This window comes from Canis lupus, chromosome 15, assembly GCF_003254725.2.
Source record: "Canis lupus dingo isolate Sandy chromosome 15, ASM325472v2, whole genome shotgun sequence".
NCBI lineage: Eukaryota > Metazoa > Chordata > Mammalia > Carnivora > Canidae > Canis > Canis lupus.
The window spans coordinates 53,638,013-53,645,673 of NC_064257.1; the positions used below are offsets into that span (position 1 = coordinate 53,638,013).

At 35.1% G+C, this 7,661-nt stretch overlaps 1 pseudogene; it reads right to left on the bottom strand.

The window, feature by feature from the left end:
- Nucleotides 1-3,265: 3,265 nt before the first annotated feature.
- On the bottom strand, nt 3,266-4,663 carry LOC112654436 (casein kinase I-like; annotated as a pseudogene).
- Between the last annotated feature and the right edge of the window lie 2,998 nt (nt 4,664-7,661).

The following is a 7,661-nucleotide window of genomic DNA, read 5'->3' on the forward strand; positions in this document are numbered from 1 at the left end:
ATACAAATCAAAACTACAATGAGATACCACCTCACACCAGTGAGAATGGGGAAAATTAACAAGGCAGGAAACAACAAATGTTGGAGAGGATGCGGAGAAAAGGGAACCCTCTTACACTGTTGGTGGGAATGTGAACTGGTGCAGCCACTCTGGAAAACTGTGTGGAGGTTCCTCAAACAGTTAAAAATATACCTGCCCTACGACCCAGCAATTGCACTGTTGGGGATTTACCCCAAAGATACAAATGCAATGAAACGCCGGGACACCTGCACCCCGATGTTTCTAGCAGCAATGGCCACGATAGCCAAACTGTGGAAGGAGCCTCGGTGTCCAACGAAAGATGAATGGATAAAGAAGATGTGGTCTATGTATACAATGGAATATTACTCAGCTATTAGAAATGACAAATACCCACCATTTGCTTCAACGTGGATGGAACTGGAGGGTATTATGCTGAGTGAAGTAAGTCAGTCGGAGAAGGACAAACATTATATGTTCTCATTCATTTGGGGAATATAAATAATAGTGAAAGGAAAAAGAAGGGAAGGGGGAAGAAATGTGTGGGAAATATCAGAAAGGGAGACAGAACGTAAAGACTGCTAACTCTGGGAAACGAACTAGGGGTGGTAGAAGGGGAGGAGGGCGGGGGGTGGGAGTGAATGGGTGACGGGCACTGGGTGTTATTCTGTATGTTAGTAAATTGAACACCAATAAAAAAAAATAGAATGGAGTGAAAAAAAAAAAATAAAAAATAAAAAAAAAAAAAAAAAAAAAAAAAACAGAATCTATTCTTTCAATAATGACACCAATGCCTTTACAGTAATAGTTCAACCATCCTAGTTTGTCCATTTATGTGTCTTAATTTTTCTATGCTTCTTTCCTCTTTTTGAGGGTGATGGTTCAAAGGTTTTTTAAACCATTTTCCTTTCCATTACTGTATTGGAATTTATATATTCTCTTTTTTTTCTTTTGGTGGATGTATTAGTATTTCTACCATGAATATTTAAACAATTCTAAAACATATATCTTAATACCTCTTCCAAGCAATGCAAGAATCTTAGATTTTAACTTCATTATCACCCATCTTGATACTATTTTTATTTATGACATATTGCTATTCCACATCTCATGGAACACATTTTATTATCATACTTATTAACTTCTCCATTCTGATGAGTGCAATATTATTCTTATTTTAATGGACATTTTTTCTTGACTTCCAGTGAAATTGAACACATTTTCATGTTTATTGACATTCAGTTTTCTTCTGTGAATTATTTTTTTAATTGTGTTTTTCTCAATTATTTATAAGATTGATCTATTTATCATAAATGGTAGTAAATCTTAAGTTTTATGTTTTACAAAGGTCTTAGTTTAAATGACTGGCCCACTTTTCACTCTCTATAAAGCATTACTTGAGGAATAGATTTTTCACATAATATAACAAGATTCATTTAGAAATTACTGTTTGTGCTTAAGAATCTTGTTTAAAAATCCTTTCATACATCAATGTTTGTAAAAATATTTTCCCATATTTTATTCCAAAATTTTCAGTTTTAAATTTAACCTTATTTAGAATTTATTTTTGTACTTGATGTGTGGTAGAGATCCAACCAATTTTGTTCTCAGTGTGGGTAACCATATTCCCAGCACGATTTCTTCATGGAATCATCTATTTCCCTCTTAATGCTACCTCTTAAAATTCCATGTCACAGATTATTGTTTCTGTTTCTTTTCTACTTCTATTTCTTTCTATTCTACTTCATTGCTCTATTTTCCAATCCCTTTGCTATTTCCACTGTGACTGTTTGTGAATTAAATAAGAAGACGTAACAATAGTTATTGTAATGTTGAAGAAATGATAATTACAAACTCTATTTTAAAATATTTGCAGCAATTGTGGTGAGATATAAAATATCTAATTTCTGAGAATGAAGTCACTGCTAGTACATAGGTAATTTGTAGTGTACTTCATGATCGAAGGAAATGCTACATCATAGTTAAAAGTCAGGAGAAAAGAAGTTTAATTTACCACATCCAGGCTCACAGACCTTTGCATTTATCCATAGAATCCTTGGTCCCATAATTCCCAGCTTAAGAAATTCATGCTTTAGGTATTATAAGAATTGGCATAGCTCTACTTAGATCTAGGCAAAGTCTGGGTTTCAGTCAACAAGGAAGAGAAAACCATTCTATTCTTTGCTTGGTGAATTTGGCTACTTAGGTACTTCATTTAAGTGGAATCAAGCAGTATTCTTTCTATGACTGGGTTATTTCACTTAGCATAATGTCCTCAGTCTTCATGTTGTTAACGGCAGAATTTTCTTCTTTTTAAAAATATTTTATTTTATGTATATACCATGTTTACTTTATCCATTCATCTGTTGATGGCTATTGTGAATAGTGCTGCAGTAAACATGAAAGCACATGTATCTCTTTGAGATCATTATTTCAATTATTCTGGGCACATATTCAGAAGTGGTATTACTAGATCACATTTTTAATTTTTTGAGGAGCCTCCATATTATTTTACATATCAGCTGAATCATTTTATATTCCCACCACAGTGTAAAAGGTGGGAATATCCCACCTTTCCACATCCTCACCAACATTTAAAAAAAATAAAATAGCCATTCTAATTAGTGTGAGGTAATATCTCATTGTGGGTTTTTTTAAAGATTTTTTTAAACAGTTTTTAGTTTTTAATGAACTTGTAAACAAAAAGATCCCATTTCAAAATAAAAACAAAATCCCAGATCATATAGATGTTTACAGTGATTACATTTATCTAAGCAACATACAAACATGTTCAGTTGTAAGATGTTAACTAAACTTCTGTGACAAATATGCTTTTTTTTTTTAAATACTAAGAACATTATAGAGTTAATGCAGAGTCCTAAGGATAGTCTAGTAGTCACTAAGTTCTTCTCGAGTCTTCACTTTAGATGCTGTTATTTCTAGCACAAGTAAGCAGATAGAGTCTTTTGTATGCTCAAACACTGGAATCTTTGGTTGCTACCATATCAGTTGGCTTGCAAACAAGAAGCCAACCATTTTAAGAATGTTTTTTTTTTTAATTTTTTTTTATTTATGATAGTCACATAGAGAGAGAGAGAGAGGCAGAGACACAGGCAGAGGGAGAAGCAGGCTCCATGCACCGGGAGCCCGACGTGGGATTCGATCCCGGGTCTCCAGGATCCCGCCCTGGGCCAAAGGCAGGCGCCAAACTGCTGCGCCACCCAGGGATCCCTTAAGAATGTTTTAAGTGAACAACTTGCAAACCCCAGGGGTGGATAAACCCTAAGAATGCACAATTGTGAGCATTTACAACCTTCACAACTGTGGTTCAAGACTGTTCATGCCGTTCTTCTGAAATGAGATCTCAAAGCAGTATAGTTCAAAGTAAAAGATTTTAACCAAAAATTGGCATATGTACAATTTCTCTACCAATTTGTGTGTGTCAACCATTTAGTTAACTTTTCCACTTGAAAAAATGCAATAGAAAACTGGACACCATGTTTCACTATCTCAGTGAATATTCACAATTACAGAGGCTACAACTCAGGACATGGCATCACCAATGCTTCCCAGAGCCAGTTTATACTGAAATTAAGTTCTTTACGCCAAGTAAATGGTTGTTCACAACCACTGGCTAGTGTACATATGAGCTAAAATTCCTAGAACTGGGGAGAAACAAATGCTGCTCCGATCATCTGCTCTGCTTCTTCTGTTCCTTCATTCATGCTTAGAAACCTGTGGGGGTTTGGGCCTGCTGACCCTGCCCACTTGAAGAGGCTGCCTGCTGTGCTGCTTTCTGCTTTAACATTGTCCAGTCAAATGTGTAGTCATATTGGTGGTTCAAGGTCCTGAAAATAATGCGGAATAGATGCCTCAGATACATGTAATCCGGGGCTTCCTCAAAGTGTAGCCGACAATAGTTTAAGTACATGGCAAATTCTGCAGGAAACCCCTTACATAAAACTTCAGCAGGAGTGGACATCTTCTTTTCACTAATCTTACCATATTTTTTGTTTTTGTTTTTGTTTTTTTTTGTTTGTTTGTTTTTTGTTTTTGTTTTTTTTTGGTTGCAGCCTTTAGTTCTTGCCATGGCAGGCTGGTTCTATTAAAATACATCAAAAACATATCCTAATGATTCCATGTCATCTCTGCGACTCTGTCCAATACCAAGATGTGCATTGAGGCTAGCATATGGGGCAGTGCCAGTGAGATTTTTATCTTCTCTGTAGGGTATGTGTTGCCTTGTCCTGTTGTCTCTGTACTTTTTGGCCAAACCAAAATCAATAAGGAATAACTTATTACAGTGACACCCAATACCCATTAGGAAGTTATCTGGTTTAATGTCTCTGTGTATGAAATTCTTTGTATGTACATATGATCCTACTCATCATCTGGTCAGCTAACATAAGTACAGTTTTCACTGTGAACCTTCTTGAACAGAAATTGAAGAGGTCATTGAGACTGGGTCCAGGAAGATCTATGACTGGCACATTGTAGTCTTTTCCCTGACCATACCACCATGTGTGGGGGATGCCCATCCCACCTTGAAGAATCTTCTAGAGTTTGCTCTCTTATGGGTCTTCCGTACCAGTTTGTATTTCCCTCCAACAATGAATTCGGCCTTACAGGTGCTGCTGCTCGCCATCCTGAGAGAGGAAGATGGAGCTTTTTTAAAGATTTTATTTATTTATTCATGAGAGACATACAGAGAGAGAGAGAGAGAGAGAGTGAGAGAGAGAGAGGCAGAGACACAGGTAGTGGGAGAAGCAGGCCCCATGCAGGGAGCCCGACGTGGAACTCGACCCCCGGTCTCCAGGACCACACTCGGCCTAAGGTGGTGCTAAACCGCTGAGTCACCCGGGCTGCCCTCATTGTGGTTTTGATTTGCATTTTCCCAATGATTAGTGATGATGAGAGCACCTTTTAATATACCTTTTGACCATTTGAATGACTGAGGGAAGGGGGGCATAGGGAGTTGTGCAATTGGCGTAAAGTTTCAGCTATGCAGGATGAATTAATTCTAGAGATTTGCTATGCACCATAGTGCCTATATTCAACAATAATGTATTATGCACTTAAAAAAATGTCAAGATGGTAGATCCCATGTTCTCTCATCTCATGAAAAACAAAATCAAACAAACCAAACCAAAAAAAAAAAAAACAACAAAGGGAACATGGAAACTTTCTGAGATGGTGTGTATATCTATACCTTGAATGTGATGATGGTTTCATGGGTGTATATATGTAGGGCCAAACTCATCAAAGTGCATGCATTAAATATGTGCAGGTTTTTGTATATCAATTATAGCTCAATAAAGCTGTTTTTTAAAAAAGGAGATTCAGAGCATAGAGAAGGCCCAACCAATGAAAACTGGCCAACTAGGAAGTAAAATTAATGATTTTTGCTCACATTGTATTGGTGAGAACTTAGTTACGTGGTCACCCCTAACTTTAGAAATGGTTAAGGAATAATGTAGCAGGACAGCTATGTGTGCAGTTATAATATATTTCAATGGGTAGACAACCAGGACAGCTGTGCTCTAATACTCTGTAGTGAGTTAAGGAAAAATCATTTGACTTAATTAGCTAAGATTGTATTTTTATAATGATATAATTTTATCGTATAGTTTGTTTCTATGGAAATGATCATTTCTTCTCTGGTCAGTAAGAATTCTATCTGACTTTGCAATTTTTAAAAATATTTTATGTATTTATTCATGAAAGACAGAGAGAGAGAGAGAGAGTTCCAGAGGCAAAGGGAGACGGGGGCTCCCTGCTTCCCCCTCCTTCGATCCCAGGAAACCTACATTTCTATAAAGTCACCTTCATTTACAATAACTGTGTAAAATATTGTTAACCTTAATTTTCTACTAGGTGATAAATTAAAAGTAAAATATTGTTGCACATCAAGAGTGATGGAATTATATTAACCTTGTTACCTAATATCCACTAGGTTTCCTTAGTTAACTTTGGCCTAGTTTCTTAATTATTATAGCCGTGGTATAGGATATATTTTCTCCTAGGTAATCAAAACAGAGAAAGAAGTTAGGAAATATTGTATATGTAGATTGAAAGGAGTCTCCAGTGATGCATAATTTCTATCACAGAAGTTTCTGAATTATCTATAAAATTGATTTAAAAACATCTTTGGAAAAAAAAGCAAAAAAAAAAAAAAAAAAAAAAAAAAAAAAAAAAAAACATCTTTGGATACATTCCTTGAAAAAAAAATCCTATCTTGAGGCTATTATATAACATTTTAGGTTTTTTAAAGTAGGGAAGCTGTACTAATTCCTAATTATTTTCCTCCCAACATTTAGAAAATATTTAACATACTAATGTCACAAGAATGAATAAAATTCCCAAGTATCAGTTTTAAGGCTAATATAGTCCATTCTTTGTGACGGTTTCTACAGAACAGCTAATCGATTTCTGAAGCTACATTATGCTTTTCCTTAATGTTTTTCTTTTTAAATAAATTCTCTGAAGCTTTATTGCCCAGTAGGGTGGCACTATCACGTGTGGCTAAATTCCAAATAAAAGTAAAATGAAATAAGCTTAAAAATCCAATTTCTCAGCTAGTGGCTCCTGCCTTGTCCAGGACAGAACATTTCCATTATCGTTGAAAGTTCTGTTGGACAGATTTCTGTAGAGATGACATACTTTTATTAGAAATTCATCTATTATTTTCTCCTAGCAGACTGTCACAGTTACAGAAATTGTATTCTATTGTAAGAAAGTACTAAGGCCATATATAAAAGTTTAGCAATAAGGATTTGGTCATAAACATATAATTTAAAGAAAACAAAGAAAAATAAAGATTATATAGACTCATATATATGAACATATCTATATCTATCCTCTAATACTTGCAATATCCCTGAGGACAGGTACTATTATTATCTACGTTTTATAGATAAGGAAATTGAGGCCAGGAGGTTAAGATTGGCATTCAGTCTTGTTCGAGGATCTAGGGCACCTAACCACCATATTTCACTGCTTCTCACAGAGGAAGTCTCTGATAATAACAGCAAATGTTAAACTACTGTATCCCATGTGGTTTGTATGTGCATTCATAATTCTTACTATGAATCTATCAAGGCTGCTTAGAAATATTGCAGACTTTATTCAGTTGAAGCTTTGCACTCACTTTAGAAGAATTCTGTATTTCCTGAATGTTGATCATATGTAATACTCTGTTCACTATGGCTTATTTTGAATCAAATGAAGTCTCCGATCATTGCCCTTCATATTGGCTAAAGTAATTACTAAAACATATTCTTCAGAAGTGATGGAACCATGACAGCTTTCAAAAGACTGGTTTTGAGAAAAATTTCATTTGTGTTAGTATCCTTTCATTTTTTAAAAAGAAAGAGTGGTGATCTGTGAATTCAGTTCAAGATTTAAATATATTTGAGTATTAATGACAAAAATAAATGTTTTTTTCAATTTTTAAATAAATACAGTTTATGTGTGCATGTGTGTGTATGAAGTATTTATTTAGAATAGGAACATCCTGCTGTGTAAACACACTTAGGAATAATGCAAATTTGGAAATAATGCAATTGGCAACTGGCTTCCTCTCTTCTTCAGGTTGAAGTTTTTGTCTTCTAAAGAGAAGAGACTTAGGGGAAAGGAAAGATTTA